Source organism: Apium graveolens, chromosome 9, assembly GCF_009905375.1.
Source record: "Apium graveolens cultivar Ventura chromosome 9, ASM990537v1, whole genome shotgun sequence".
Taxonomy (NCBI): domain Eukaryota; kingdom Viridiplantae; phylum Streptophyta; class Magnoliopsida; order Apiales; family Apiaceae; genus Apium; species Apium graveolens.
Genome location: NC_133655.1, coordinates 47,654,142 through 47,665,566, shown reverse-complemented (window position 1 = coordinate 47,665,566; position 11,425 = coordinate 47,654,142).

Genomic DNA, 11,425 nt, shown 5'->3' with positions numbered 1-11,425 from the left:
TCTATAACCCGTCCAAAGTAAGACAGATTAATAGAGGAACATCTAATAGCCTGGACTGCACTTAAGCAATCAGTTTCCACGACAGCTGCTGGCCAGTCTTTGCTCTTCACCCAACTCAAGGCCTCCCGTATACCAATAGCTTCTATAACTTCTGGATTTAAGTACCCTGATCTGCAACTTGACATAGCTTCCAGCAACACTCCTTCATGATTCCGTGCCACCATGGCGTAACTATAGAGGTTAGAGTCTTCGAAAAGGGCCGCATCAGTGTTCACCTTAACAATTCCTATCTGTGGTTGTTTCCAGCACACATCACCATCCGCTTGAGTTATAAACCCAATGGTATTGTCGAAGGTTTTGTCTTGTGCACTCTCCCAGTTGTTAAGTATCTGTGTAGCTGATGTTACAATTTCATTATACTCCTTACCTCTTTGCTGCCATACAATGTCATTTCTATTTTTCCATAAAGCCCATGCTGTTAGAAAATTAGGATTTTAGAGCTTAATTTAATTATGTTCTTGATGTTAATCCTAAAATCTAATGATTGGAAATTGTTCAATGATATTTGAACTTAAATTTTCATGTATGGTTTTAAGAATTTTCTTAATGAAATCCATATGAAATGAGAGTTGAAAGTAGCTTGGAAAAGCTTGGAAAATTTGAGAATGTTTGTCCCACATTGAAATAAATAAAGGGGGTTGTGTGCTTTATATGGTATTACCCGCATGAGTAGTATACAACTACTAAGGTGTGTGATGGTCCATTGTGTTGTTGTGTGCTTCACGCGCACACACACACGCGCGCGCCCGCCCCGCCACGCACCGCACCGCACCGGGTCGGGTCGAAGGGCGATTTGGGCGAATGTCTCGGCGTCTCGCGTACGCGAGGCGACCTGGGCGAGGATTTTATTTATTTGAGAATTATTTTAATTCGAATTTATTTATCGGTGATTGGATTATTGGGCTGGGTTCTGAAATAGGCTAAGTAGTCTAAATATATTGAACCTGCAAATAATCTGATCTGTAACAAGTTCTGATATTAGAATCAGAACTGATGAATAAAATCAGAACTTAACAAGTTCTGATATCAGAATCAGAACTTAAGTACTGATGAGTTAAATCAGAACTTAACTTAAGTTCTGATAATAATGTGGGTGTTAATGTGAAAAGCTGTTACAAATAATTTAAATTCAAAAGCTGATCAGTTTTGATTTTTTCATTAATGAATTCAAAATCTGATCAGTTTTTATTTTTTATTAATGAAGCAGTTTAATTCAGACATTAAGTGTGTTGACAGTTTCATTTTTCCTCTCCTATAAATAGAGGCTAAACTGAATGAATAAAATATACAACACACTACATTCTCATCTCTTCTCTTCAACCTTTCTGCATTTCTCTCCCACAAGAACTGAAGTGCTGATATTTTCCGGCGACTGAGGTGCTGGTCGAAGTGGAGGTTTTGTTGCTGCTGTTAACATAAACTCCGAGCTGTTTTATCCTGGTGGAGATATTGCGCACATCCCAAACGCAGCAGGTAGGGGGCAATAATCTCTTCAAGAGCAGCCAGGACTTCGAGCAAGGCCTGGTGACTCAGCTGTAATCATTTTCTTGGCGTTTTGTATCTGTAAACCTTTATTTCAGTCACTGTTGAAAGCTATGGTTTCGGGTACATCTTTCTTTCTCTCTACGTTATTTCAGTTACTGATTTTGTTTACCTGCATGTTTTATTTTGTTAACTGTGGTCTTGGCCTAAACTTGTTAAATTCTTTATACACTTGCCTCTATGTTGCTATACTTGTTAGTGAGATTCTCAACATTCTTGAAGAGATTATTGGTTATATAGAATTTAGCATAATGGTTAACGAAAGTGAGGTTATCGTTGGTGGTGGTAGCAGTTCGGGTGCAACTGCTGGGGCCATTGATTGGACCACCTATAGTTTCCCACAAGCTGTTGAACTAACCGGTTTACCGGAGAAATTCAACGGTGGCATTGGCTTTTCTCGCTGGCAGAAAAGGATGAAGCTGTGGTTGACTATAAAGGGTCTGTGGCCGGTTGTGGAATATGAGAAACCAGTAGTGGATCAAGAGAAGGCTGACACAGTTAAGGCTTTTGCGAAGTGGGCTGAGAAGGATGGAGTGGCTAGAGCGGCCATTCTTGCGGCACTAACAAACACTTTGTTTGATGTCTATTGTTCTGATGCCTACTCTGCAAAACTCTTATGGGAGAAGCTGGACCAGACACATAATACTGACTCACAAGGTCTAGAAAAGTATTCTGTGGCAAGGTTCCTCGAGTTCAAGCTGGTGGACAATAAGTCCATGACTGAGCAGGTGCATGAGTTCGAGATGATAGTGCATGCTTTGAAGGAGTCTGGAATGAATCTCCCGGAGAAGTTCAAGGTGATGAGTGTGATTGAAAAACTCCTGAAGTCTTGGGAAGAGTTCTCTCTCTCCCTGAAAAGACAGAAAGGAGAGATCACCTGGACCAACCTTATGCTGGACATCTCGGTACAAGAACAACACAAGTCCAAACAGGGACATGTGATGCCAACTGAACACGGTACCTCGAAGGTAAACATAGCAACTGTAGGACAAAAGAGGAAGGCTTTTGCTAAGAAAGCTAATAGTAATAAACCTAAGAGTGACAAGGACAAGGCCAAGAAACCCAAGGCAAACAAACCATGCTGGTCTTGTGGGCAGGTTGGGCACTGGAGTAAGGACTGCCCTACGAAGAAAGCGAAGAAAACCGAGGTAGCACAAGCAAATGTTGTGCTTGGAACCGCAAGTGGGCCTGTAGTGAACATGGTTGTTGGTGAGGCTACGGCTTCTGAAACCAACGTTGACCGGTATGTATCCTACAACCCTGTGATATTTTCTACCTATCTGTCAAATGAATGGTTGATAGATACTGGAGTTAATGTACATATTTGTGCTGATATTAGTTTATTTGTATCTTATCAACAGAGTCATAGCCTGACTGTGAAGATGGGGAATGCTAGTGCTGCTCAAGTACATGGAGTTGGAAACGTGGATCTGAAGTTCCCTTCAGGACGTATTCTATCTCTGACGAGAGTGCATCATATTCCCGACATGCGTAGAAATATAATAAGTGGAAGCTGTTTAGTTTCTAGTGGTTTTGAAATTTCGTTCAAGTGTAATAAAGTAGTTCTTATTCACACTGGTACATTCTTTGGCAAGGGTTACTTGTCAAATGGTTTATTTGTTATTAATACGGATCCCGTTTTGGGAAGTTTGAATAATAATGTTATTCCTACTGTTAATTGTATTGAATCCTCAAATATATGGCATGCTAGACTAGGTCATTTAAACTTTGGTGCTCTTAAGAACATGATGAACTTAGAGTTGATTCCAAAATATACCATAGAAAAGAATTCTAAATGTCAAGTATGTGTGTCTGCTAAACAGATAAGGAAACCTTTTCATAACGTTGTTAGGGATTCAGACTTGTTAGATTTAGTACACACTGATATTTGTGAATTTGGTGGTGTGTTGACCAAGGACCAGTTTAGATACTTCATTACTTTTATAGATGATAGTAGTAGATATTGTTATGTTTATTTACTTAGACATAAGGATGAAGCACTTAGTAAATTCATTATATATAAAACTGAAGTAGAAAAACAAACTAGTAAGTTACTTAAAAGATTGAGATCTGATAGAGGTGGTGAGTATACGAGTAATGCTTTTAATGAATTTTGTGCAAACAATGGTATAGTTCATGAAGTTACTCCACCATACACACCTGAGTCTAATGGGGTTGCTGAGCGAAAGAACAGAACATTTAAAGATATGATTAATAGTATGCTTATTAACTCTGGGTTGCCTAAATACATGTGGGGAGAGGCTCTAAATACGGCTTGCCATATTTTGAATAGAGTCCCTCTGAAACACATGAATAAAACACCCTTGGAGTTATGGAAAGGCATGATGACTAGTCTTAAGTATCTTCGTGTGTGGGGGTGCCTTGCTAAGGTGCTTGTTCCTGAACACAAGAGAAAGAAACTAGGTCCAAAGACTGTTGACTGTATCTTTCTGGGCTATCTTGAAACCACTACAGCTATGAGATTTTTAGTGTTAAAATCTGACATAGATGGTATAGTGGCAAACACGATAGTTGAATTTCGAGATGCGACATTCTTTGAGGATGTCTACCCTATGAAGACTGGAATACCTGAAACGACTTCTGAGGAAGATCCTACTCACACATCAAGTTCTATTCCTGATCATGTGGAAAAGATGACAAATATAGGGGCGGAACCTAGTAGTAGCTCTATTCCTAAGGAATTAGAGGAACCAAGGAGAAGTAAGCGTGCAAAAATAGTCAAGGATTTTGGAGGTGATTTCATCACTTACAATATCGAGGACGAACCTTTAACTTTCCGGCAAGCTATGGATTCTTCCGAGTCAAGGCACTGGAAGGGCGCTGTCAAGAGTGAAATTGACTCTATTGTTTCTAATGGAACATGGAAGTTGGTTGATCTCCCTCCTGGGTGTTCTACTATTGGGTGCAAATGGGTCTTTAAAAGGAAGTTGAACCCTGACGGCTCAATAGATAAGTACAAAGCTAGACTGGTAGCTAAGGGTTTTAAGCAAAAGGAAGGAATTGATTATTTTGATACATACTCTCCGGTTGCAAGAATGGTAACAATCCGAATGCTTATAGCATTGGCTTCAGTTCATGGTCTTATCATTCATCAGATGGATGTAAAGACGGCTTTTCTTCATGGTGAACTTGAGGAAGAGATTTATATGGATCAGCCTGATGGATTTGTTGCATCAGGCAATGAAAGGAAAGTATGTAAGTTGATCAAGTCCATCTATGGCTTGAAACAAGCTCCCAGAGATTGGCATAAAAAGTTTGATGAAACTATATTGCCTTTCAGTTATAAGATTAATGAAAGTGATAAGTGTGTCTACACTAAAGTTAAAGGTAATGAGTGTGTTATCTTGTGCCTATATGTGGATGATATTTTATTGTTTGGAACCAATATTGAGATTATTAACGAGACTAAAGAATTCTTGAAAAGGCATTTTGAAATGAAGGATATGGGTGAGGCAAGTGTGATTCTTGGAATCAAATTGATTCAGTCCACTGAAGGAATAACCTTGACTCAATCTCATTATATAGAGAAATCTATACTTGAGAAATATGGTTATTCACAGTGTAGAATCGCTAGTACACCTTATGATTCGAAAGTTGCCCTTGTCAAGAATACTTCAGGAGTGCCTGTGTCTCAGTTAAGGTATTCTCAGATTATTGGGAGCTTGCAATATCTTGCTAACTGTACTAGACCAGATATTTCATATTCTGTGTCTAAATTGGCGAGATATACAAGCTGTCCAAACAGAACTCATTGGGATGCTCTTGATAGAGTACTTAGATATCTAAAAGGCACAATGTACCTTAGTTTACACTACAGGAGATTTCCTGGTGTGCTTGAAGGGTACAGTGATGCAAGTTGGATAGCTAAGAAGTCTGGTTCCAATGGAGTGACTGGATACGTGTTCACCTTGGCTGGTGGAGCAATATCCTGGAAGTCAAGCAGACAGACTATTGTTACTCGGTCTACTTTTGAGGCTGAGTTGTGTGGACTTGATGCCACAGGGACGGAGGCTGAATGGTTACACGGACTTATGTCTGCAATACCTGTAGTAAGCAGACCGCTCCCTGCTATTTCTATTCACTGTGATAGTCGAACAACTATCGACAAGATTAGCAGTAAAAAGCATAATGCTAAAACTAAGAGACACATCCAAGTTAGACTCAAGTCTATAAGGGGTTTAGTGACTGATAGGATCATAGCTATAGAGTTCATAGGAACTCAGAATAATATAGCTGATCCTCTTACTAAAGGACTGGAACCTGCAGTGGTCCTTAAGTCAAGGTTGGGGATGGGATTGTCAACCCATCATAATTCATCAACAGTGGGAACCCAATACACATGAGAGGAGATCCCTCGAAGTTTATTCAATGGGTAATAACAAGCTGTAAGGATGAGTTGGTAGTACCTTTGCTACATAGATGATACTATAGTATCTGAGTCTATCCCCTGTAAACCTAGAAGGTACTGACACTGCCAGAAAAGCAAGAGTGTTAAAACTCTGAATGGGATCAAGTCATTTGACGAGATAGAGACAGTATATCTCTGGAGATGCCCAGCTAAGCGAATGTAATTGTGTGGTCGCAATTAGAGGATAGGGTTAATCCTTGAAGCATTCGACGAACAGGATCGAGACATGACCATTAATGTCTCAAAGCCGTAGATTGGCACCATAACCTTTGACTTGTCGTCGTCTATGGAATATGGTTATACTAAACGGATTAAGATTCAAGGTGAAACATTCCATCTGAGTCCGATAGCCATTGAAGTAGAGGAATTAGGAGGGTTCAAACCCGGAAGGGTACCGACTCTGAAAAACAAGTCATGATGGGAAATTGATCACATTTCTGTATGGATTTGTGGGGGATTGTTAGAAAATTAGGATTTTAGAGCTTAATTTAATTATGTTCTTGATGTTAATCCTAAAATCTAATGATTGGAAATTGTTCAATGATATTTGAACTTAAATTTTCATGTATGGTTTTAAGAATTTTCTTAATGAAATCCATATGAAATGAGAGTTGAAAGTAGCTTGGAAAAGCTTGGAAAATTTGAGAATGTTTGTCCCACATTGAAATAAATAAAGGGGGTTGTGTGCTTTATATGGTATTACCCACATGAGTAGTATACAACTACTAAGGTGTGTGATGGTCCATTGTGTTGTTGTGTGCTTCACGCGCGCGCGCCCGCCCCACCACGCACCGGGTCGGGTCGGGTCGAAGGGCGATTTGGGCGAATGTCTCGGCGTCTCGCGTACGCGAGGCGACCTGGGCGAGGATTTTATTTATTTGAGAATTATTTTAATTCGAATTTATTTATCGGTGATTGGATTATTGGGCTGAGTTCTGAAATAGGCTAAGTAGTCTAAATATATTGAACCTGCAAATAATCTGATCTGTAACAAGTTCTGATATTAGAATCAGAACTGATGAATAAAATCAGAACTTAACAAGTTCTGATATCAGAATCAGAACTTAAGTACTGATGAGTTAAATCAGAACTTAACTTAAGTTCTGATAATAATGTGGGTGTTAATGTGAAAAGCTGTTACAAATAATTTAAATTCAAAAGCTGATCAGTTTTGATTTTTTCATTAATGAATTCAAAATCTGATCAGTTTTTATTTTTTATTAATGAAACAGTTTAATTCAGACATTAGGTGTGTTGACAATTTCATTTTTCCTCTCCTATAAATAGAGGCTAAACTGAATGAATAAAATATACAACACACTACATTCTCATCTCTTCTCTTCAACCTTTCTGCATTTTTCTCCCACAAGAACTGAAGTGCTGATATTTTCCGGCGACTGAGGTGCTGGTCGAAGTGGAGGTTTTGTTGCTGCTGTTAACATAAACTCCGAGCTGTTTTATCCTGGTGGAGATATTGCGCACATCCCAAACGCAGCAGGTAGGGGGCAATAATCTCTTCAAGAGCAGCCAGGACTTCGAGTAAGGCCTGGTGACTCAGCTGTAATCATTTTCTTGACGTTTTGTATCTGTAAACCTTTATTTCAGTCACTGTTGAAAGCTATGGTTTCGGGTACATCTTTCTTTCTCTCTACGTTATTTCAGTTACTGATTTTGTTTACCTGCATGTTTTGTTTTGTTAACTGTGGTCTTGGCCTAAATTTGTTAAATTCTTTATACACTTGCCTCTATGTTGCTATACTTGTTAGTGAGATTCTCAACACATGCCACCATAAAAATCTTGTTAATAACATTTCTTCTGCTGTGTTGCAGCACCTTAGCTATCCAATCTCCAAGGCTCGTGCTAGTATGCACATCATCCATATAACCCAACTGTTGCCAGCAAAGAGCTGCAATAGGACATGTAGCTAGAACATCAAAAGCTGTCTCTACATCCGCATTACATACTGGACACCTGTGGTCAATCTCCACCCTTCTTTTAATCAAATTTTCTTTAGTGGGCAAGCAATCTCTACCCGCTCTCCAAATGAAATGTTTAACTTTTAACGGTATCTTTAGGTTCCAGGTTTTATTCCAGAAACCAGAGCTGTCACTTGAATGATTGTTTGTTGTTTTGTCACGGATAACAGCGTTTGCACTCTTAACTGTGTATTGACCTAGCTTATCATTTCTCCAAAACCACGAATCATTATCCCTTGTTCGAACCGGTATTGACAGAATTAAAAGAACGTCCCTTTCACAGAAAATGTCCTTCACTAAGTCTGTATCCCAACTATCCCTGTTAAATGTCAAGAGCGATGAAACTTTATTTCCTATTAATGCCTCATGGTCTGAGTGCACAAAAGGATCATTATCACCAGGGATCCTTTGTGATATCTATAGTGCTCCCATCACCGACGCGTCGAACAACACCTGATTTCAAAAGATCCTGTGATTCAAGTATGCTTCTCTAGACATAACTTGGGTTAGACCCAAGTTTAGCAGTTAATATCTTTTCAAGTTTTAAAAGCACAGAAATCGAACAAAATATGACTTGTAACTAACTAATAATAATAGTGAGAGACGGTCCCTTGACACATGAAAAATTCCCATGTGTAATATGTTTACATATGTTTTATGATTAAAATTTATATTTTTAGTTATCCATACTCAAACACACGTATATATAGAGTTGGGTTCAATTTTTGTAAGATTATGGGGTACAGATGAGTAAGAGACACAATTAATATTACTTATAAACCCAAGTCAAAAATGTAATGTAACATGTATATAAATATTATATTAAAATTATATTAAAAAATAGTGTGCTGTTAAAAATATATTAAAAAATAGAGTGCTGAACTTTGTAAATATAGTGAAGTAGTTTAAATTGTAACATGATTAAAATCATACATGAAAATTTTATTAAAAAAAAAAAGAATGCAGAATACAATTTTATAAATATAGTGTAGTACTTCAAATTATAAAATTTAGCACTTTTAATTGTAAATAAAAAATATAATGCAACATGCAGAATAAAATATTATGTGAAAAAAATATATTAAAAAATCAAAGAAAGAACATAGTGCAAAATTTTATAAATATAGTATAGTACTTAACATTATAAAATGTAGTACTTCAAATCTAAATAAAAAAAATATAATGCAACTTGTAAAATCAAATATTATGTTAAAAATATATTAGAAAAAATATAGTGCAGAACAAAGTTCAGATTTGTTTTTAATAAATAAAATGTAATACTTTAAAATCTAAATAAAATATATATAATTTAACATGCAGAACACATATATGTGAAAAATATATTTAAAAATAGAGTTTTAATGCATAATTTAGTCTAATAAAAATTATAATGTAATATATTTGATGTAGAGTAAATGACATAAAAAGTAATAAAAACTTAGTACTTTTAATTCTAAATAAAAAAATATTATGCAATTTGTAGAATAAAGTATTATGTGAGAAAAACTATTAAAAAAATAGAGTGCAAAACAATTCGTAGAACTTTACTTAAAATTATAAAATATAGTACTTTTAAACCTAAATAAAAAATATAATGTAACTTGCAGAATAAAATATTATGTGATATATTTTAAAAAAATAGAGTGCGGAACATATTGTAGATTTTTTATATATAAAGTGTAGTACCTTAAAATCTAAATAAAAAATATAATTTAAAATAAACAAATAATATTTGAAAATTATATTAAAAAATAGAGTTCTAATGTATAACTTAGCCTAATAAAAATTATAGCTTAATATATTTGATGTAGAGTAAATGACAAAACACAGACTTGTGTCTATATACGTAAATGGTCATGGAAGAGCAAGGAATCTAAAAACACAGACTTGTGTCTACATACGTAAATGGTCAAAGGGAAAGTGTAACAGCCCGCACTTCCGGACCATTAACTCTAAATCAAAATTAGTACAAAATACGATTTATTGATCTAAAATTCTATCACAAAGGTACTATTACGGAAGCGCAGCTAAAAGCGGAAGCCCAAAAGTCAATCTACTCCAAAACTAAGGTCCTCGAACTCCAATGCTATACAACTCGAATCTCGGACGAAACCTGAAATTGTAAGAATGAGCTATACAGCCCAGCAAGAAAATAATCGATCCAACTAGTAGGCCAAGTAACACATACACATATTAAAAAAATACGATAATCAATATGATACGATATAAGAAACAAACACTTTTGATACATATTCTTATTCTTATTCGATACACATAGCACATAAACAACAATAATTCAAAATCCATAACCCATGCCACGACCACTACAACCCGGTGATAACGGTCCTAAATTTTCATAAAACTGTCACTACAATCCGGTGACTGCGGTCCTAAATTCTTATTCGATATTTTCACAAACCATGGCACAAATCAGAGATCTAAAATTATCGTCTACACACCACATATATACAATAATACGTATACTTGTAACACATAATACATTCAAAAATATCATCACTTAGCCCATATTTTGATAATCAAATATAAACGCATAACATACAATTTTGAAAACACTAGTAAGATCGATCGAAAACTTACCTAAAAACCTGACCAGATCTGAAACTGCTCGATTTTGACCCTCTAAATGACAATTTCTTGGAAAACACGAAACATCAAAGTTGTAGAGAACGAAAAGACCTCTCCGAAAAGTCCAGAATCAACGAATTCCGACTTACGATGAATTTTTTACGAATTTAACAAGACTGCTGGTTTTAAGAGAAAAAATTTTAATACAAAAGACAAGGAAGACGAATAGAATGTATTTATAACGATACAAAACCCTATTTCTTAACCTACAAGTTATCCATATTAGAATCTGATCCAAATTTTAGGCATGTTATTCTAATTCAATTTTAAATCCTAATCTTAATCAAATTTTAATACTTTTTTCTATAATTCTATTATTAATCGAATTCTAAAAAAATTACGGGATATTACATACTACCCTCCTTAAAAAGAATTTGGTCCCCAAATTCACAACAATCCTAAAGTTCGAGACACATCTACCCCCTGATCTACCAAAGGTCAAACTATGGTCCACAAGATCGAATCCTAGGGAATGTACTAGTCCCATACCTAATACACTCCGAAAGACAGCCTGCTCTGATACCAACTGTAACAGCCCGCACTTCCGGACCATTAACTCTAAATCAAAATTAGTACAAAATACAATTTATTGATCTAAAATTCTATCACAAAGGTACTATTACGGAAGCGCAGCTAAAAGCGGAAGCCCAAAAGTCAATCTACTCCAAAACTAAGGTCCTCGAACTCCAATGCTATACAACTCGAATCTCGGACGAAACCTGAAATTGTAAGAATGAGCTATACAGCCCAGCAAGAAAATAATCGATCCAA